Below are 22,912 nucleotides of genomic sequence, written 5' to 3'. Positions count from 1 at the left end.
CAGTGAAACCCGTGAAACAGCTACTGTTTCCCCTTCACCATTTATAGATGCAAGATTGCTAGCTGCACTCTAGCATGGTGGCACTATGACCCAACTGGCTTCAGAATAGCCCCACTGGTGTCAGCCTGAATAATGGAGTTGTAGTTGCAGTTTGTACAGAATTTTTGGGATACCTCAGGATAAAAGGCGCTATACAAATGTAAGTCACTTTTATTAAATGCCTTGCAAATAGTTTATAATGCCTTTAAGTATCAGAACAGCCATACCACATCAATAATCCCTGCACATGTGTTTACTTTATTTTAGAGTTTGCCACAGTTCACTATAAATGGCTTAGATATATTCAGTAATTCAGTTATAATGAAATGTGCAAGCCTTCAAGAAACGTATGTGTTACAACTGGCCTCTGATGTAAATGCTTTGCCAATTATATGTACATTAGTGATGACCGTAGCAGGCTTGTAAATACTCTGTAATTCTTTGGCCTCTTTTCTCCCATCCCTTATATAAGCTTTATAGTGGGGTGTATTTCTAGATTTGCAGATTTTAAGGCCAAGAGGGACCATTAGGTCATCTGGCCTTTTGGTGTAGCAGGCCAGAGAACCTCATCTGATTGCTTGAGCAATGAGTCCAAGAACCTTTTTGTTTGACTAAATCAGATCTTCCACTCCGCAGGCCTGCATGAAGACCTTGAGACATTAAAACTTAATTAGTGGCCCCAGAGCTTTACTCCAGTTGTTAAATACCCTTACAGTGTGTATTGGCTTCTTCTCCTCCTGTATCCTACATTACATCTTTGAACGGAGCTGAAGATCCAGTGAGGAGGACATCACCTTAGTTTTGGGCCTCAGCTGAGATAGTTTCAGACTCTAACCTACATGAGGCTGTGGGGGAAAAATAAGCTTGAGTTAATTCTTGCTAACCCTTTTTTTTCAACAGACCTCCAGATGTTCTTTCCATTTTCTTTCCCATAATGGATAAATTCTTTTCAGAGAAGCTGTGTGAGAGCCATATGCCATTTCAAATTCATTTTCAGCCTTTGAGTACATTACTGGAAGAACTCCTCTCAAAATTTTAAGGCTTATACATTCAGAAGAGATGCCAGATTTTCAAGGGCAAGGCACCTCTTTAGGTATATAGATGAAATCAATACAGATTTGAAGAATCTGAGTGTGCATAAAGGCTTGTAAATAGTAAATTAAGAGCTTGAAAAATATTCTCACTTTTTGTGGATATATCTTTTGGAAAATACAGCTTTATTCTGATTTATGTGGTGCTTGGCAAATCTTTGTACTCACTAGATACTAGACTCACTAGAAATGTCCCCCTTTCCACCCACCACTGTACAGGTTTCTCCCAGTCATGATGTTCATATCTTTGGACACCTCCCCTGATTGCTGGCACAAGTTTTTTACTCTTCTTGGGTCTATTCACCACTGTCAGAAGGTTTTCCACCAGTATGGTTTTATCATCTGCCAAATTCACAGATGCTCCCATTGTATGGGGTGGAGGAGGAAGAAGATAGGGAGTCTGGATCTAAAAGTGGTTTCATGTTTTAGGAAATCTTATTTTACTCAGATTGATTTTGCAGTCTGAGGAGAAGTAAAAATACAGCCTGTATGTGAGAGGCAAGCAGAGGAACAAGTGACAGGTAGGAGGCATTCAGCTGGTAGATGGTTCCTTGGAGTTTTGTGCCAGAGCAAGGCACAGTAATGGGGAATTGCAATCTGATAATTTAAACAGAAACTGATCATGACTGAGAACCCATAATCATTATTATGTTAATGAAAGTAAAAAGGCAGGAGAGCTCTCTATTCTCTTGACAGATAGGGATATGCTGATCAGATATATATCTACAGGAAAACATTGAAATCTCTTCAGAATAAAAATGCAAAATTGAGACTGTGCATTTTTGATTGCTCTATTAGCACAAAATAAAAATGCACCTAAACTTTAGTGCTTTTATTATTACACTTAGGAACATTTACTCAGTGAAGGTAAAGTGCTTTGAGAAGGAAAACATACTTCCTCACAGGGGTTGCTTCCCATATTTGGAGTATGACTGTTTAAATTGTAGCTCAGCAGAAATATTTTGATTCTGTGGGGCACCAGCAGCTCAGCAACAGTGCTGCCTTTCACATCTTAAGCGTAACAGATCATTTAGACCCTGGGTTGGCTAGGCTCACATAAACCAGGTTTACAAAGAGTTATAAAAGCTTGGCTTTCCTCCTTCCTTCTCCTCCACATTCCAGTTTTTCCCCTTATAATTTTACCACAAGGCAATGCAGTCAAGCTTTTCTTGGATCATATGAATGTAGATCAATAAATATCAGTTGCAGAATGGGAATCTACACACAGGCATGTGCTAGAAGGATGAAATAGTTATGTTAGTTTAAAGGCACTTCAAAGTTTGTTTTGTTTTATATTTTCAGGGCACAATGCCTATGTTATATATGTACCAAGCTGAAGTTTGAGAGGAAGAGGAAAGTTCTTTCTGAAAAAGCAGCAATGCTGGAATGTGCTGTGGAGACTCAGATTGTTTTTCAGCTCTAGAGGCATGTATGGTAAGCAAAATGATGTTGTCTCTGTCTGGATAAGGGTAGTACACATTATGGAATAACCTGCATTTCAGCTGTGATCACACAGTTACTGTCTACAGACAGATGTAAAGCATCTTATGGGAACAAGATGTTCGGTTCAACAACAGACTGTCAAAATCATTAAGGTAATTGTTTCTCTGCCAGTGCTTAGACTATGAGCCAGCCTCCATCACAGACCTTGTCCTCTCCTCTACTCATATGCCTTTTGCAAGAGATAAATGACTTTGTAAGCTCTGAAGTGGGAGTCAGAGTGATATTCAACCATTTGAAGAATGATACTAAAACATTAAAGATGAAAATGTTAAATACAACTTATTTAGCAGAAGTTGTATGGGACCAAATGGTCCCAACATTTATGCCAGCCTTGAGTCATTTTCATTGTTCTACCTTATCTCAAACACGGGAACTAGAACAGTGAGTTTTATATCAAGACTGTGCTCCATGTAGTGTATGGAGCAATTCAGCTGAAGTCATGATCCTGTCACTTAACTGACCATCACTGTATTCCAGGATAGAATTCCTGAAGAGTTACACTTTCTCAACAATGGATTTGGATCTTTGCATGGAAATTCCTGTGAAAGGTCAGCATAGTTATTTGTCCTTTTGACTGTATAATGATGGAGGAATTGCTGCAATGAGACCAAAGGCAGAGGCTGCAGGACATTGCACCTTTGCAATTACAGTTAACTCCTGTTAATTGCAAAAGGTTGGACTGGCATTGTATAGAGGTATGCTGAATCAGCAATGATGCTGGCAGCCTATGAAACTTGGTAAACAGGGAAAATCAAGCATGTGACATGGGATGAGCTGTTGCAAAGGCAATTGTTTCCTGCGTGAAAAGATGTTAATTTCATAATGGTTTGCTTTGAAAGCAACAAAGTGCAAGATTTAGCAGATAGGAATAATGACAATGAGATTTTACTTAGCCACCTCCTGCAACCTGTTGCATGAATCTAAGCAATCACCTTCCTTCTTTGTGCTGCCATGTCTTAATTTATAAGCTGAGAAGTATGAATTACCAGGGTGTTGTTTCTTTCTTTAATTTTAAAGTTAGAAGCAATCATTGTATTTATCTTGCCCATCTTCCTACATAAAGCAACCATAGAATTCCAGCTACAAATTATCACTCTCTTACAAAGTACTGTGCAATCCCTGGCCAGCTGCAGCTGTATTCATGATGAAGTGAGCAGACTGCACACTGATACAGCTTCTTTTCATTCACATGGCAAGGAGCAACACACCATGTATACTTGGACAGAAAGGGATGGGTAGTTTCTTTTAGATTTCCTGATATATCTCTCCCACAAAGTATGACACACAAAAGTAATTATATAACTTTTCATACAGAAAGCAACATGTCTTTTATCAGGAATAAACTTTTCATGAAAGGGCTCTTTTCATTAATTAACAAGCTTAGTCATAAAAAAATGTCATCAGAAAGTATTTTCTCCTTTCTTTACTAGCTTCACTGTAAGTAAAAGTCCTTTTGCTTGAACTTAAATAATAAATATAGAGTCATGGAAGATCTATATTTATATGCAGATATTCATGGCTTTCTATGTGCACAATCATATAATCTGTAGCAGAGTACCAGATCAAGTCAATCAGAGATAGCGTCTCTTGATCTGTCACACACACACATACAAACACACACACACACAAACACACACACACACAAACACACAAACACACACACACACACACACACACACAAACACACACACACACAAACACACACACACACACACACAAACACACACACACACACACACACACAAACACACACACACACACAAACACACACACACACAAACACACACACACACAAACACACACACACACACACACAAACACACACACACACACACAAACACACACACACACAAACACACACACACACACACACACACACACAAACACACACAAACACACACACACACACACAGACAAACACACAGACAAACACAGACAAACACACACACACACACACACAAACACACACACACACACACACAAACACACACAAACACACACACACACACACACACACACACACAAACACACACACATTTTCAAAATCTGAAAATTTAGCACTGCACTGTAAAAGTCAGTAAGACAGACCTCATCCTGATCAAGGCCAAATTGGCTCTTTAGAACTCAGCCCCAATGATTTGCATGAGGCCTTCCATGTACAGATACCAGAATGTGTGTGTGTAAATTAACACTTAGAGTTAACTCTGTGCAACCAGAGTAGGTGGTTTCAATAAAGCTGCTGATTCTGTCACAGGAATAGTGACCCTTGGTACATTAATATCAAGTTCCCCACATTCTATGACACAGTACCTTGATGAAAAAGAATTGAGAAATCTCTTTCAGCTCCATAGGCATATGGCAATCTGTTGTTAATAGACAAGTCAGCTTCTAGATGTTGCTAGATCTCATGTTTGGGTACCTTGCTTTTTGATTAAGTACAAAAGATGCCTTTGATTTGAAAAGCTTCCAATTGTGCATAATTTACAAAACAATTAAAGCATTTTTGTTCTTATATGTGAAAACATGACAGTTTGAATGAAGGATTTCAGAAGAAAGGGGTGCTTAAATTAATTTGAATATCATATGAGATCCAACTCCTTCTTTTCCTCTTTATGTTCTGTTTATGCAACAGAGCAGGAACACAGACTTTATTAGTGTTTTCAAATCATGTGGGGAGTACTCATCATGTATAGGCCCAGTGCAAACGCTCCTGAACCTCCTAATTTCTGTGGTCCCCACTGTAAAGAATGTAGCAACAGTGAGGAGGAGACTCAGACCCAGCACAGAGGAGTCTGAACAACAGAAATTTGCTGGAGACTAGCAAATTCCTGTCCTAGCAGCTAGTAGGCTGGTTTGTCTTGAGTTTGGTCCAAACACAGGATGGTAGGTTGCAGCTACACCTAGTTAGAAGCATCAAATTTGCTTATAAATAAAGGACCTCAAAGAATTTTCCAAATGTTAGTCACTCAAGCATTATATTTCACTCAAGCATATATATAAAATTCAAGCATTTGAATTTTCTGAAGCTACTTTTAAAAGCTAGGATCAAGCACTGTCAGAGCTGAGGAGAGACTTGGGATTAGTGACAATATGCTGCAGGTATTGGCTATTTTCATCTTTGCCAGAATCCAGTAGCAGCAATATGAGAGGCACTATGTCAACCTCTGAGGCAGCCTCTGAGTAACTCCTTTGTTTTTCTCTAGCTGCATCTGTGAAAAGCATGTGCTTGTTCTCTCCATCAGATAAAAATGACAGAATGGGATTTGAGTATTCTATCCCTCTTTCCTGGTAGGCACTATACTACTTGGTAAAGGACATGGAAAAAAGTAAAAGGGACACCATGAACAAGAAAAGCATGCTCAAGTCTGACAGCGTAAGTCCCAGAATACAAGGGAATTTGTGCAAAGCATGGTCTGTTTATACAAGTTAGCAACTGGAAGAGCTGCCATAGACAGATTTGCAAGGAGCAGTTCTGACCCTGAGCAAAGCAGATGTAGTTGCTTTGCCTTGCACACATCTTAAGATACAGTGGGAAGGGTAATCTGTGTAAATTCTGTACTGAGATCAATGTAAGTAACCAGGGCAAAGATAATTTGAGAGAGCACAGACAAGTGAAATGTTGAAAACTCAGATTTTGCCCTTTGTATTCCAGTACTGTTGTGGTACTGTTGTTACTGACAGAGCAGTAGCTGCTGCATAAAAGCTCAGATGGCAGTGGCACAGATGGAGTGTCCTTCATGTTTTCAGAAGACAATCTTTAGAAATGTCTTTACCCTATATCAAACTTCCCTGGCATTTTGTTGCAAGAAATATGTCTATTTATACAAGCACACACCTGCAGTCCCTGAATACATTTTTCTTGATAAAGTCCTCATTAATTATAAATTGACCTAGTTCCATTGACAAATTTATAGCATGTTAGGCTATATTATTTAAATTAAGATCTTTAAATTAAGATAATTTAAATTAGGATAGAAATTAAGATTGATCCAAAGGAAAACTTGATCCACCTGATCAAAAAATGCCATTTCCAACAGTTTAGTGTATCACAGGTTTGGGAATTGCTGTGGATATCACTAAGCAAAATGCCTGGCTTGTAAATATGGATTTAAAGTTGCTAGTTTATATTTAGTGAAATATGAAAATTTGGCAAGTGCATTTAAGTCAGGAAACATAATCCAAAGAGAGGATTGGGTATTATTTACTCAGAATTTTCAATGAATATTCTTTCAGGTGTGTGCATTTCAGAGGTAAATATATGATCAGCAATTTCAGAAACAGGGATATAACCACATTTTCGTGTTTTAAATCACTGAGTAGCACTTTCTGAATAAATTCCGCTGCATGTACTGTTATGAACTAAAAACTTTAAGAATGTTGATATGAAAACTGGATACGGGTAAGCTGGGTCTCAGAAACAGAGAAATGGCTTAATTTGAATGGCATGTCAGTTCGCTGGCTGGCATCACAACAGTTCAGTGATGGAACTGTTGGAATACTGTGGCTTTCTCTTTTCATCTTTTAATATGTCTGTATTTGTATGCCACTGTCATGCTATGTTACAGTAGCACTGTAGGAGTCACAGTTAAAACTCAGCCCCAGTGATAAAAAGTATTTTATAAAAAGAAAATCATAAAAGCAGTGAATGCTCTGCAGAGTTTACTGTCTATAACCCCAGTTGTACAGCCTGTGGTAACCTCCAACACCCCACTGACACCACTGGGAAAATTAAAAATGTGTTAGTTCTCATTGCACTCCATCTTACCTAACCTCTTATGTAAGTAAAATAGAGAGGCCATGTATTTTGCTGAGTAGAGACAGCAGGCTGAATTGGGACCCCAGAGATGGTTACATGGATCAGTTGTTCAGGATTGTACCAAGCTCTTTTCCTGCCCCACCATGATCAAGTAACTTTCTTGTGGCAACCACAGTAATTCCCTGCAGGGGGGAGGGATATTAAGAAAGTATGTTTTGAGTCTCTTAATGTAATTTAGCAGCAGGAAACTAGGAAGGAGTGCCAGAACCATGTGAATAGCCAGTTCTTTGTGCAGCTCTTGCAAATGCTCCACCTAGGCCGCAGCAGGGCAATTGCTGCTTCGTAAGAATTTATTACCAAGAGGTATTTGTCTACAAGTACGTTCCACACCTGATTTAAGGCTTTTCATTTACATGTGACTTATGTAATAGTAAATTTACAGTTTAAATGTGGTTAATGAAAATTAGTATTTTATTCACTGGAAACAATTTCATGCCAAAAATGTTTCTCCCCCCCAAGGCCAAGTAAATCTGTTAGGTGACAGTGTTGTCAACACCTCTTAGCACTGAATGTAGGACATAGCACTTTTTTTGCACTTGAGTACTGTGGAAGAGTCCTTGTTATAGTTCTGTGGTAATCCAGCTATGAAAACATTTCACTGTAATAAATATTCACTTAGGCCAAGACTATAAGGATTAAAAATAACTACTTAAGCATAGTGAAGAGATGGTATCTGTATTCTAGAACTTGTGTGAAGGGAATGATCTAGACTGATGATACGAAAAGGCACAAAGAGCAAAAATTACCTGTATCAGGTCATTCCTCTATGCAGTGGCTGTTTTATTCCATAGTGAGAGTAAGTCAGCCATTTAATCATGCTGTTTCTTCCCTCTATCATATTGGTTTCATGAATATATTAACAATATTTAGTTACAGAAAATTAATAAAGTAGTTTAGGTTACAAATAACAAATGATACATGGTTAAGAAAAAACCCTACCACCAAAACAATAACAAACACCCCCAGTCCTTACTTGTGTACTTAAAGAATAGTTTAAAATATCAAGATAAATTTACCCATCAGTTGCCTTCCAATAAAACACATCAGGGATGAATTTTGCCCCCTTTCATTCAATTTGTCCTCAATTTGCTAAGCTCATTAATTTTCTCTTGTTTTACTCTCTGTTAACTGAGGAACAGCAGCCTCTTTGCAATAGGCATTAGAAGCAGGAAATCTCAGGGTATGTTTCTAATTGCCAGATTTCTTTCCCTCTTTCTGCTGTTCCTGTTCTTAAGGAAGCACAAGGGGGTTCATGAGGCGCCACTAGGGAAACAAGAGAGTATCAAGGTCAGGGTGAAAACCACACAAGAAGCAGGAAGAGATGCTTGCAGTTAGGTTCATGACCTTTGTATTTTTTTCTCATTGTCCAGGAGAGGGAGGAAGGGGGTTAGAGAAGGAGAGATAGGAAGTTAACACTAGAGCAGATGTATCCATAACCCCTGTTAGAAAACATCAGAGAGTTAGGAAGCTCATGCCGAAGCTGCTAAAAGCTGTAGGGTTCTTACTGCTGAACATCTGGGAAAAACACATGCATGTCTGGACTTTGTTCCCAAACAGCTAAGGTAAGGTACTTCCAACAGGTAGATGTCAAAGCCCAGGTTTCAGAAACAGAACTGAAAAATAGAATATAATTGGAATATGTTTGGGTATTAAAAAAAAAAATCACTTAAAGCAAAACAATACACTTTATAGCTGGAAAACCAATATATACCAAGCAGTTCTTACCAAATATAGTAATTTAAGATACTCATAAAATCTGGCCTTAATGAGTCTTGAAATTCTCATTAAGATAGAATCATAGAATTATTTAGGTTGGAAAAGACCTTTAAGACAGCTCTCTTTGTGTTCTGACTTGGATGTAGTAATGTACATGTTCTGCTCCACAAATACACAAATGGAAAACTGTGACCATGTCAGAGTGCCAATCAGTTTTGTCTGTGCTTGCTGAGGTCTCAAACATTTCAGCTTAGGCACATTCCCAAAGAACATAGAATCCTTCTTTCCAGTGCCTTGGGGAACAGTTTTAGTGCATCACTGCAAACTGAGATGGTAAAAGCCTGATACAAAAATCAAGCACAGTCTTTGCCTTTTTCATTACATATGAGACTGCATAGCATTTTTTAATACACTAAAGAGGAGACTATAAAACTCTGAGGCAGAGGGGGATGGATCACTGCAACCAAAAGATGCTTGTAGAATAAATATAAAACTTCTGATGGTTTTCTGTGAGGTTGGAAAGAATGAGAAGTGTTTTTGAGTGGTGCACCAGAAAAGTTGCTTTGTAGGTGCACCACTAGGTGTAGAGGTGATCTCCACCTCCATATTAAAACTGCCCATCACAAGGTCACCCAAATTATAATCTGAGCCACACTTCCAGTAATAGTAAAAAATACTAAGAAGCTACTAACCAGACTTCAGCCATGTATAAAACTAACACTGTGAATTTCAGCAACTTAATTTTTCCAGCCACAATCAGCAGAAGGGGAGTGACTAAAATGACAGTCTTGCAAGATAATCTTACTGTGATGATCTTATTGTGATTATCACTGCTGAGATATTTTGGATTTACTTTCCTAAAGATGAAAGTTCTTGTTTACCCACAGAACACTCAGTTTAGGAAATTGCCGGCATTTCCTCTGCAGAGCCTTGCCAGCATCATTCAAACTGAAATAATTGCTTTCAGAGAAATAAACCCTAATTTAGTTTCCATGACTGATTCACTGGCAGACATCTTGATGGAGAGCTATCAGTTATGCTACCTAAAATGATGATGTTTTTTAGTTGTTTGGAAACTCAGCATCTGGTGCTGAGTTAGTTAATATATTATGATAAGACCCCCTGGGGACAGCCCCTGATTCTTGCTTGTGTTCACCCTTGGTCTGAACAGAACTCTGTTCCACTGCTGGTCTTAAGTCACCATGTTGCTCAGTGTTGAGATTTACACTAAATGAAAGTTCATAGCATCATTTCTGTCACTGTAACAAATGAAATGCAGTGGGATAGAAGAGAGAACATGTATCTCTCTTCTCCCATACTCAGTACCACTAAGCTGATAGGTACTCCCACAGTACCTGGGAGGCAGCTGAGTTACCATCAGAATGAATGATTGATTCTGCCATCAGAAGCTTTGCACTGCAGAGGTGAAAGAAACTAGAAGTTCTGACTTTCAAAACGTACAGTTAGAAATGTGTGAGCACAGAATTCAGTGAAGAAGAAAGAGGGTTATGGTCAGCTGTTAGCTACTTAAAGCCAAGAAGGTCCTTGCTGCTCTGTTGGGATTTCACTGGAAAGGCAGCACTGGACGATAAGAAAAGCACCAGCTGGAAAGTGAAAGGGACAAAAATTTCACTATGAAGGAGTCAGAGAGCAAGAGAGCTTGTCAGAGAGGATAAAACAGGGAGATGACAGGGAATGGTGACTAATGGAATAGTTAGAAATGGCGGCTGCATGAATGACCCATATGTAGAGATCAGTAATGACATTCTGTGCATTCTCAGGAGCAGCTGTCAGTAGCACCCAGTAGAACTGAAGCTAAACGAGCTGTTAACTCCATGCTAGTGACAAGTGCTCAGACTTCAGACTGCCTGGAACTCCTTTGGCAAATGGCACTGATTAGCTCCCAGGCTGCTGCTGGCAGTAAGGAGGCCAAGGACTGAATGCTCCTTTCCCTCTTGGGGTGGTCTTGCTGGTCTGAGGCAGCTGCGTGTGTGGCAGAGACCCTCTCCCTGCCACGGCTTGTCTTGTACCTATTCTGCAGACAGAAGGCCTCTGTCTGCAGACTTGTTAAACTGGCATCTTCTATCAGCAGTAGAGTCATTAAAAGAAGCATGTAGGAAGGGAGAGTTTATTTTGCCATTGCTCTTTATTTTAATCATACAAAGAAAATGACAATTTTTATATAGAAGCCATTAGGGATGCAGGAGGCATCGGTTCCTAGCTCTGGGGTTCTTTCTTTTAAACAGACTCTGGCAGTGCAAATACGGCCCGTCATGATATTTATATCTTTAATTCTTGCATTCACCACATTACTAACACACTGATGGGTCCCTTGTTCTTCATTTGTCTATTTCCTTAAACTTTCTGCCCCCTTTTTTATTATTATTATTTTTTCTGTCATGTGTGCAGTTCTTGAAGGTCAATCAGACGTCACGGATAGAGCCATTCTGTTCATGGGCTCGCAAGCAACTTGTTTATGAATGAAGAAGGCTTTGTGAACTTCCAGGGACATGCTGAGCTTTTTTATGAAACTACCAGTGGGACAAGGAGCTTGGGAAAGTAAGGCCTCTTACGGACACAGAAAACGGAGGCACTCTGCCAAAAAACCTGGGCCGACATTCCAGTTTGTTAGAATCTTGTCCAAGTAACAAGTTTCGAGAAAACAGATCAGGTATCTGCATATCCAGGGTTCAAGCTGGCCATATGTGAGCACAGGGCAGTATGTATGCTAGAACATTGCCACAGCAAAGGATTAAAATTTTACCATAAGGGTGTCATAACCTGAACAGGTCAGAAAAATCAGAGCTCCATGGAGTAGAAAACAGAAGGATAAACACACCTTAAAGTAGTATACACCTTGGGAGTATACTACTACTTTTTTAAAGCCAAATCATGCAACTAATTCTTAGGTATTTTAGGCATCAGTGGAACAATTAGAAACAATTGGTTTGAATATCTTGGATTCTATTTGAATCTTGGATTCTGTGGCCTCTTACATATCTAGCACTCCTAGTTCATTTAGCTGGGGAAAGAAGAGAGGAACCATCAGATTCTTTTACCTGGCCTAAGTTTGCTTTTCTTTAATTTAAAATTTAGGTGGCAACATAGTTGAAGCCAGCTGCATGCTGTTAACTCTATTTTTCATTGTTGTGCTCATTCCAGTTCCTTCAGGGAAATACTGATCTCCTTCCTGAAAGCAGCTCTTGGAGTACACAGCAATGTAAGACAGAGGTGGGCAAGCAGAGGTCTGAGCCAAGCCTCAGCATCCTTCCATGATAGTTGGCTCTGCAGCCCCTGAAACCTACATGTAGTCTTCTTCCAAATGCCTTTGGAAATTTTTTTAAGTAATGGTAATAAGGATAAAAGCTGAACAAAACAAGCCAGTAATGCCCAAAGCTCTATCCACCAAACAGCCAGAGTAGTTTGAGGGTGCTTGCTGACATGAAAGGAACAGTGATTTATTGAAAATTTGGTTACAGGTACTTCTTGCTTGTTTATCACTCTGAGTCAGATTTGCTCTGACTTCCCTTTCCCATATCATCATCATCACCATTATCATCATTATCACACCATCATTACTTTTCTCCTTCATGGTCCTCATTTCCTTGTCCACATGCTCTTGTCTCTTGGGGTACTTCTAGTTCCATGCATGATTTTCTCTTTTTGTTTGAGTCAGGCTATTTTCATAGCCTGCCTGGATGTGGCAGTTTAGGAGCATGGTTTAGAGTTGGAATTGGCAGATTTAGGTTTATGATTTGGCTTGCTGATCTTTAAGGTCTTTTTCAACCTAAATGGTTCTATAGTTGTATAAGCCTATGATTCTATGTCCCATGACATCTGGGCACAATTAAATATAGATAAAAGGGGAATGTTTCTCTTAATCTCAGATTTGATGTTTTAGCGAGGAGACTAAATCAGCAATTTTGGCCAGCTCCTGAATCCCTCATTTGAAATATACTCACCATATCTCTACCTCATTATTGTGTATAGGAAAATATTCATTTTTTGCCTCTAATGACTTTGGGTTCAGACAGCTTAATTGGTTTTAGAGAGAAGGATAAGGCTCATCTCTGACATGAGAAACTCAATGTATTTCAAATCTATTTTTAGCAGAACTTTCTGAAAAAACGGTTGTAAGAATATATTTAACATGCACAAAACAGTATCTCTCACTAATTTCATTGTTGGAAACTTCTAATCTTTTGCAGAACAATGGGGAAAATAAAATAATAGTTCCCTGGGCAGACATTTAACATGTGAAATTTCTTTTCTAACAGCTAAGTTTTGCAAAGTTCTGTAAGCATCCAAAAAAATGTTAGATATTGATACACCTAATGGCTGTAAAATATTTGGTACTGGTTACCTTGTACAGCTTAGAGTAAAAAAACTGCTTTGAAATATTGTCTTTGTTTTATGTTTCAGAATATTTTAGAAGTGCAAATTAAATCTCCCATGCTCCAGCTGTGCTCAGTGTGGGTGTAGTTTTTCCTCTAGGTATCTATCTGTTCTATATTCAAAACATGAAATTTGTTTCAAGATGAGCTATTTCCTCAGCTGGATTTGCAGGCCTTGCCAAAGCTGAAGATAAAAAACACCAAAGTGAGAAAAAAGTTATGGGGGACTGGAGAATACCTGAGCTGTACTTTTAGAAGATTGATAGCTGTTTTCTTGACAGGAGACAACCATATGACTGAGTAAATGAATCAGGAAGGAAGTTGTCTTCTGTATAGGTGTTAGGGTGGGAGAAAGAATAGGGACTATTATATATTTATTGTCTTGGATGGACTCCTCAGAATTAACAAACCTAAAATGTTTTTGGAGAGACAATTGAGAGGGTCCATTGGGTGGTACTTTCAAGATGAAAGAAAGTCAGTTGGAAATCAGCTCAGAAGGTCAAATTACCATGTGAATTACTTTGTGTGTTTTGACTAACAAAGGAAGACTGAAGCCAAATTAGAGACCCCAGTAAACTTATTTTGGAGGGCTGGGGGACAAAATCCTGATCTATGCAGTTGCCGTACCAAGTGTAAACATTCATCTGCTTTCTGCTTGATGCTCACTGATACCCATTTAGCAGCCCCAGTTGGCCTTAAGGTGAGACCTGAATTGTGCAGTGACAATTTGGTATTTTGTGCCCTATCTGATACTGAAGTTTCTCCTGCTGCAAAGGTCCAGCCTGATGACTCTGATGCCAAGGATTCCTTCTGCTCTGAAACTTCCCATATAAGGATTTAATAAAGAGGGAGGATTTTTATTTATGCCAAAATCTGTTTTGATGTTTGGAAGCCTTTAGAAAATGTTATGGTCACTAACTGATTCAATATTTTTTGACAAAATATTAGCGTGGTTGGGACCTTGCTGTTTTTCATAGACAAAGTCAGCACCACAGTTTGTTTTCATTCTTTACAAAGGCTTTGCAGCACATGTGATATAAACCCTTCTTCCTCTGCTTATCTCCTATGAGCTTAAAGTACAGATGGCACAGTTTTCTTAGGCACATGCATAAGTTCAGAAGGAGCAGGCTCTAATAATCCTAATAATCACACAAGCCTCTCCTTTCTTCTGCTTCTGTCAGCTCGCACTCAGATCCTGGCTTTAAAACTCCTTGACTGGTGAGCTGCCCAGTGCACTGCCGTTGTCTCCATGTCTTGTAAGGGGCAGAAGGATGTTCAGCTCCTCTTGCAGTAGCCAGAGCAGGAAGTTCTCCTGCCAGCTATAATGCAACCAAAAGCCTTCAGTATTGTAGCTAGGAGACTTTAGCTTTCCCTAGCTACAGACACAAGGTTCCTGGAAGTTTTAGGGCCACCCAGATAGAGCAGCTGATGACAGTAGCAATAATAAGGCAGGAGCAGTTCCTGTTACTGTAGGATGAGCATGGTAGGGAGGCAGTGAGCCTCTACAAAAGCCTGTATTGTACAAGCCACAATAAACACCTCTGCCTGTGATTAAGATATAGGTCACCAAGCACTCATTCAATATGCTTTGCTGTAGGTTGGAGAATAGTGGTCTAGACCTGAGGGCTGTGGGTCAGATACAAGCAAGACACTTAAGCGATGCCCATCTACAGAAAATAGCAGATGCCATGCAGAATGTTATCCTGGTGCTGAGGAGAAGTGCCCTGATGAGACTTTGCAGAAGGCAAAAGAGAAAGAACGTAAAAGGTTTCCTAAGGTAAATATTTCCCAATTCCAATTCAGAAACAGGTATTCTTTAAGTCCCCAAATAGCTTCCACACTTGAGAAATATCAAGTTTCTGTCAGAATGGTCGTACTCAATTTATGTTCTCCAACTCACAAAACAGTCTCATCTTGGCACCCCAGTCTTGTTGCTTCCCTGTGGAGGGATAGAATGTAAGAGAGTAGTGCAGAAGGTAGAATCACACCTCAGGAGTTGCAGCTGTACCAATCACCAAAGATTAGGAACAGGCCTCCCTTAATAGGCCACAGCTGTGTCCAATAAGAAGATGAGTGCTACAAAAGAGTGGGATAGCTGAGTGAAGAGAGATGCAGTTTGTTGGTTGTGCTATGAAGGGAGTTGGAGCTAGTTGGCTGCTTTGTGAAGAAGGAGTCAGTGCTGTGGGGAGTTGCCCATGAGAAATTACCAAGAAGGTATGAGAGCTTTGCAATAAGATGGCAATGCTTCTGTTGCTCCTTGCTTTGCTCAAAGTACTTCTCCTCATCACTATTTTCTTACCTAAAGCTCCTAGAATTCTGTCTATCTTCAGTTATTTGTTCAGAGCTTTTTCTTCTTTGCCATTTACCAGTCTCCCAGGTGTCAGGTGTTTTTTGCACTTTCTTCTGGTACTAGATTGGCAAGGTGCTTGCAGAAAGCTTTTTGGAAAGCATGTCTTATTTTTTCTGATTTTCTCTTGTTCACAGAGATTTATGCTTTATTTGCAAGTGTTGGTAATTTAAGTGTATTTTTGGAAATAATAGTTCTTATAAGGCAGGATTTTTTTTTGTATATGGAGGGCCTGGATAGGTATATGATGTCATGCTGTCTTCAGGTGAGACTTTGACCCAGTTGTCCACATAAGCTATATGTTAGGACTTATTCCAGTTCTGGACTGAAGTGACCCAGTGACTGTAAATTAACTAAGGCCTTGGACATAGACTGACACATGATTAATTTTTGTTCATGATTCATTTTTATTTTGACAGACAATTCATACAAAACAGAAAAGGAACTCTTGCGAACTCAAGCTGAGCTACCAAAAATCAGCTAGGTGTAATTATAAGATCTCAGACTTTTAAACTTCAAGAGGCAATGAGTGAGGAAAGGCCTGGCAAAAGCTTAGGGAAGAAGTTAGTGAAAATATATAGGACACTTCTTTGAAAGCAGGGATCAAGAGTCAACACAGTAAAAACTACATAGCAGATGATTGATCTGAAGAACTCATTGGCATAGATGTTGTGGAGACTGAAAGTTTACTAGGCTTTCAGAAACAGTTAGATGAATGTGTGCATCCGGGGCAAATTATGAGAAATATGGAATTCTTGAGCTTTGTAGAAGAAGCCAACTGTAATAGCAATTTTTTTTCAATTTACAATTGCTTTTTGCTGTCAAAGAAAAGCTGGTTACTTTCTGCTCTGATCATTCCTTTCCTGCATTCTTTCTTTTTGGCATAGAGTACTTCAAGTATGACCAGAAGTACTGTGATTTGCATGGAGCCCCAGATGCGACTTTAAGACAACTGTGACTTCTTGAGGAATGAAGCTATATAATCTTATCTGGAGAGTCCCATGTCAATACCATAATTTATATTGTACAGAATGTATTTTTTTCCCAGCATCAGGGAATGTTCCAGTATTTTTTATACTTAACTAATTTTCCACAGTTCTCCACCACAGAAATAATTGTTATTTTTCCATAGTGGCCATTGAAAAGACAGTTAATTTTGATATTAAAAAAAAGTGTGTGTACATACATATATACATACACACACACACACACTTATATGGTAAAATTCCAGAATAGCAGTCTTATTCCCATAGGAAAATTTATTGAATGGATTGTGCCATCCTGCATTTTGAGCCCTCTACTTTTACATGATTTGCATGCATTAAAAAAATACTTTCTTTGGACATGTAATAATATGTACAAGCTGCCATAAAGATCACTTGAAGAAATTAGAGGTTTGTGGGGTAGCAGAATGAAAGCCAGCGTTTCTCAAAGTTTTTACCTGTAAGCCTTCTGACATGGCATACTTGTGCTGCTCCCTCCATGCAACAGTAACATAGATTGCCCCTTCCCCTTCTAAAAAGGTGTGATCAAGCAGCTGCTGCAGTAGCACAGTGACTTAGCAATGCCTTGTTTAATATACTGAAAAAATTAAAATTCACAGAAGTCTTCACAAAAGCCATTTGGAAATGAAGACAAATTAGTTTCTACCCTGAGAATTCAGTGAAAGCATACTCAATATATTTGAATGGAATATAAAGGACTGTTGCTTTTTTATTCCGTATTTCCATCTCTGTATGAGTCAGAGGCCACATTATCCCAGGTGTCCAATGGCTTTTCAATACCAGCACCATATTACTGAAATACAGGTGGTCTAGCAGCACAGATAGTGCTGCTAGTTTGGCTACAGAAACAGTGAATCATAGCACTCTGATATTGATGGCACAATTTATACACTGTATTAAAGTTTGCAGGAGACAATTACAATAATGTCTTACTGGAGATCTGAATCAGAATAAAGGATTTGCACTCAATTCCTGAGAAATTCTCAAAAGCAGATGTATTATTTCTATAGCAGTAATTTTCTTTAGGGTTAGTGGGATTTTAATATGTAGGATAAGGCATGTGGATAAAACATTCCCAAAGTCTTGGAAATAAGCATTTTCTAGATCTGAAGAATATATTAGATTAGGAGGTCCTATTCAACACTTAGGCAGCCAAAAGTGTTATTGAGTTGCCATTAACTTAATGGGAACTTTGCTTAGCTGAAAGATCTTATCTTGAACTCAGATTTTGACCTGTGAAAAACTCTGGGCCTGTTCCTACTCTTTGGATGTCCATGAAATAAAATAAATTTTTATTTATAGCATGTTGGGACTATATAGCCTCAGAGCTCTCTTGTTATGTTTTCCTTGAGTTTTGGTTCTTAAATTCTTAAATCAAGAATTGCTCCAGTCATTTGGATAGTGTATGATGAAAACTGTCAGGATTCAGAAAGCTATTGGCAGAAGCAGATGAAGGAAACATCAAGAAATCATTCTTAATTTTCCAACACCCAAAATCGGAGTTGGATGAAAAGTTCCCTTCTTATTGCCCATAAGTAGTTTCTGTAATTGGCAAAATTGCCTGTTATTGTTTGAGTGTGTTTGGATCTCCTGTGGTAGGTTTTATGTGTTTGAGAATTGACTGGAAAGAAAAGCAGTTTCCTTCCCAAGTTGCTGTTCCATTCACACAGACTGAGCTGGAGGTATGAGATTAACAGGGTCTGACATGAATGGAGCTCCTTCTCTCTCAGGCCTATTGGAAAACAAAACACACACCAGCATACATTTGAGGAGCTGTGAGTTGACATTGGAGAGCACTGGTATTTTTACACGATAACAGTCTATTGGATTCCCTTGTAACTCTTTCAGTTCTTCGTTACATAAGGACTTTTCCTGAACTGCAGGGCAGAGAGCAGCATGTATGTAATCGCTGTTTCACACTAATGCATCACATGTGCTTTGGATTTCAAACATCAATATTTGTAGGAACATACAGTAGGGCTCTTTCTATGAGCAGGGACTGTATTCTCACACTTACCACCCTTCACGGACTCTTCATAATTCACTGAGCATGGGCTTTGCTTTTTCTTTATTTAAATTTTGTACTTAAAAGTGCCTCTTTATACTTAAGTACCACAGAACCCTTCAGTAATAATCCCAACATGACATTTAAAAGAAGAGGCTTTCTTATAACTGGACATTTCTGTACAATCTTTATTTCTTTCCTAAAATAATTGTTCTTATTGATAGTATCAGCCAGGTTTTCCTCAGATGGGAATCTGCAGCAATTTCAATAGTATGCATTGATTCCAATTGCCAAAGGGTTAGTCTAATCTGATTCTTGTTATATCTTAGACAGAGAAATGTGAAGCAATATTTTTAGAAATGTCCCTTTATTATCTGGTTGACTTGTTTGGAATAGCTCTTGTTGACTGATTCTGTAATATTACAGAGGAAAGTAGTCACCAACCACTGTCTTACAGACTAGAGGCACAGAAAGAGTTCACAATTTAATGTTGAGTGTGAAGGCTCCTGGTACCTGCTGGGCTAATGTAGATGTTTTAGAATGAGAATCAAAACAACCAGTGCTAGGAGGTGGAAGCCACGCAGAGTGAGCAACTGGAACTGTAAGCACAGAGCTCTCTCTGAAACCTCTCTGAGGTTTTGTGTGTCCATCCATCTGTCTGTCCATCCATCCATGCCATGAATCAGCTCCTGAATATAGGCCCCTGTAAGTCTTTTTGCAGAGAATTGAGCAGGGCTCATTGTCCTTCAAGCAAAGCAGGACATCCCACTTACATGAGAACAGAGTATCTGGTGATTTCCCCCAAAAGGAGGAGAGCTGAATTCAGTGCCTCCCCACACCATGCTGAAGCCTAAGGGAGCTCAGCACATCAGTTAATAATGTGGCTGTGTACTACTGTGGGGAGAACTCACTTTTGACCTCTAAAGAGACTTTCCAATTGCATTCAGACTTCACCAAACATCTAAATGTGATCAATTAAGCTATAAAAGGACTACATTCTTCCTTTAGTAACACCATGGCAAAACTAATCATATTACTACAATTGCACAACAGATGTTGGCCTTGCATGTCTCAATTATTTCACCTGCTTGGGTTGCAGGCTCCAAATATCTCAACAGAAGAAAGTGTCCAGTTTCTAAATGTGCTGCTTGCATTTATCCACAATTAATCTGTAAAAAAATGATAAAAAACTAGAAAGTAGCGTTCTGAGAGAGAATTGAGTTTCTTTTTTCTTTCGAATTTTGAGAGAAATTAGTTTTCTTTTGCCTGCTCACAATGAAATGCTTCTGAGTGCTCATAACAGCAGACGGCTTCTGTTAGCTGCCTTTCGCCTGCTGAGCTAAACAGAAAGAAAAATGTTAATGGTCAGAGCTTGTCAGCAGTACATTGCCATTCACGTTTAGTCACACTTCACTATTGTTTTGTGTAGTTGTTAGGTTACAGATATTTTTAGGGTCAAAAGGGGAGTGGATTCATCCCTTTGGAAACTTTATTAAAGTTTCAACTCGTGTAAGTCCTGCAATACCCGCAAAAATCAGCTCACTGACTTCTCAAAAGTTGAATCAACAAGAAAAGTGAGAAATGCTTATAAATTCTGAATAATCTGAATTCAATTTATTCTACCCCTTTGATAAATCTATGCTTCCACTGTAGCATAAGAATGTTTTTACTTCGTCATATTTTTCATCAGGAGATCTCAAATTGCTATAGCTCAGATGCTGACTAATGTGAAGGAAAAGATTACAAACAGACAGACACAAGTGAGCAGACAAAGCTCAGTCACAGGGTTAAATATATCTGAGTTTAATTCCATTCCTTCAGTGACAATGGACGATTCACTTGGCTTTCCTATGCCTGGATGTCAAATGAAGTGAATGCAGGTTTCCTCTGTGCATCTTGTATATTTGTACTGCAGGAACTCAGAAGCAGAAATGACCACTTTGTATATCTTCATAAGATAAGATGGTAGAACTGGGTGCGTTTTCTGATTTTTTTATTTGTTATGGAGGATATAGTGATGATTCAGAATTAAGTGAACACCATTCTGTAAGTCTAACTCACAATCTTACACTCTGTGAAAGCAAAATTTGATTTCTTCTATAAATTCAGTTTTTACTGGCATCTCTACTGAATTATTTTCCTTCTAATTCTTTTGAGTTTCAAATGTGGCATGGGTGGGTTGAAGGCAGTTGAGAATCCTACTGAATTTGAACAAGCTGTTTCAAAGTTTCAATATTTGGTGAGGGAGAGAAAAGGGTATTTTGTGGCATTTGTTTAGTGCTTCCCCCCCCAACTTTGCCCTGGCCTACCAATCATAGACTGAGCTATGATGTTAGAGTTCTATGCAAAAATCTTGTTAAGTCTACTTCACGGCCTCTGACAGGCTAGTGAACCATATAGAGTCCTCAGGCTGTTGGAAAGCATGTTTGGAAAGTTATGTAGCTATGAATTTTGGAATAGCATGCCAGTCTCCAGCATATTCCTGGGGAAAGCAACCTATTCTGATGTTTTGTTGCAGTTCAATAAGCAGCTGGTTCAGCCATAGAGGTTACAGGGAACCGTCAGGGGTAGAGCAGTGGTAGGGTTGGTGAGGGTGACCTCTCTAAAACACACAGAGGTTCAGTAACCAAAAGGGATCTTAAATTTACTTTCCATTCCTTACTGGGAGAATATATCCAGTGTTGTCAAATCCCCAAATCAGAAATCAAACTGCACAAAATCATGAAATTGGCTTTCATTGACAACTGAAAGACTACAGTGCTTTTGAGCATGAGTTTGCCATTTATTTTCTTTGCATCTTGGTCATCTGAAAATAATGGGTTTTCCTTCTGCAAGTCACAAAAGCCACTCAGATTTGTAAGTCCTGTGATCTACTTTAGCTGTTCTTATTTTATAGCCCAGTATGAAATGCAGCAATTGATGGCATTCACCTGAAATTGCAGTCTGCTTTTGAAGGCACCTTATGTTATTATCTCTGCTACTTTGAAACAAAAAAAGGCTTTTAGAGGTTAAATTGCTCTTGATGGTAGGCAGGTATAGAGCAGAGGAAGCCATTATCCAGTTTCTCTTGACATAACTGGGAGAGGTGAGGTATGCATGGTCTAAGAGTTTAGCTCCAGTGTGGGTTCTGTGTCCTTTATAAGGTAAGAGAGAGATGAGGATGCAGTTTTAGATCCCAACATTTCTGTGCCTAAAGGTGGTATGAATGCAAATACTAAAATGATGCTCTTTGCATAAGCCTTTGCTCTACAGTGGCTCGTATTAAGGGAATAGTAAAATGTAGTTTTTCCTATCTCAGAGTAAACAGTGACTTAAATCACATTTTTCCTGTATATCTGAATCAAAAGCATTTCAATATATGGGAAATACCTTTAGTATCAGCAACAGTTGTTTGCTATTGAATGCTTCTTTGAACTTCATAAAGACATTAAGTTGTAGGGGGTGAGATATCCTAATTAATTGTCTGGTTTTGAAATTTACCCATCAAATCTAGAATCAATGAGCTGGTACTTCATTGAGCTGCATTAATCTTAACTATAAGCTTAACAAAAGCCCATTTAATAAAGAGCGTGTGAGAACAGAAGCAGGGTGCCTCCATCTCCAGACAACTGTGTACAAAGGCTCTGCACAGCACTGGGTATAGTGAGCTGCTTGGCACTGCTGCAGGTTTACCCTGGCCATCACACTCCCTGGCCTCTATTCTGCACCTCCTGCCCATAAGCCATTTCATAAGCCTCATGAAAAGGGCTTAAGTTTTCCTGTCAGCCTAGGGGTGAGTGAGCCATTGTGGGAATGATCAGATTCCCCTCCACTCTTTCTGGGGGAGACGTGCGCCCAGTGATTTAGTGCAGGGTGACCTGGACACAAACAGTGCATTTAATTTTTAGAAAGAAACATAGAAAGGACACTTTTCTTGAGAAAACCTTTGACTGGAAAGAGTTGTTTAAAACTTTGTTTGAATCCCTGCTTGCTGCCCAAATATATTCACAGGAATGGC

The 22,912-nt window shown here is 39.0% G+C and overlaps 1 long non-coding RNA gene across 1 annotated transcript; it reads left to right on the top strand.

Moving 5' to 3' along the window:
* Positions 1-15,673: 15,673 nt before the first annotated feature.
* On the top strand, positions 15,674-17,890 carry LOC132076320 (uncharacterized). The gene is made up of 2 exons (XR_009418885.1): positions 15,674-15,773; positions 16,794-17,890. It is a non-coding gene; the product is annotated as an uncharacterized LOC132076320 (long non-coding RNA).
* The last annotated feature ends 5,022 nt before the right edge of the window (positions 17,891-22,912 follow it).

This window comes from Ammospiza nelsoni, chromosome 8 (assembly GCF_027579445.1).
Source record: "Ammospiza nelsoni isolate bAmmNel1 chromosome 8, bAmmNel1.pri, whole genome shotgun sequence".
NCBI lineage: Eukaryota > Metazoa > Chordata > Aves > Passeriformes > Passerellidae > Ammospiza > Ammospiza nelsoni.
This window is presented reverse-complemented; position numbering and strand designations above follow the sequence as displayed.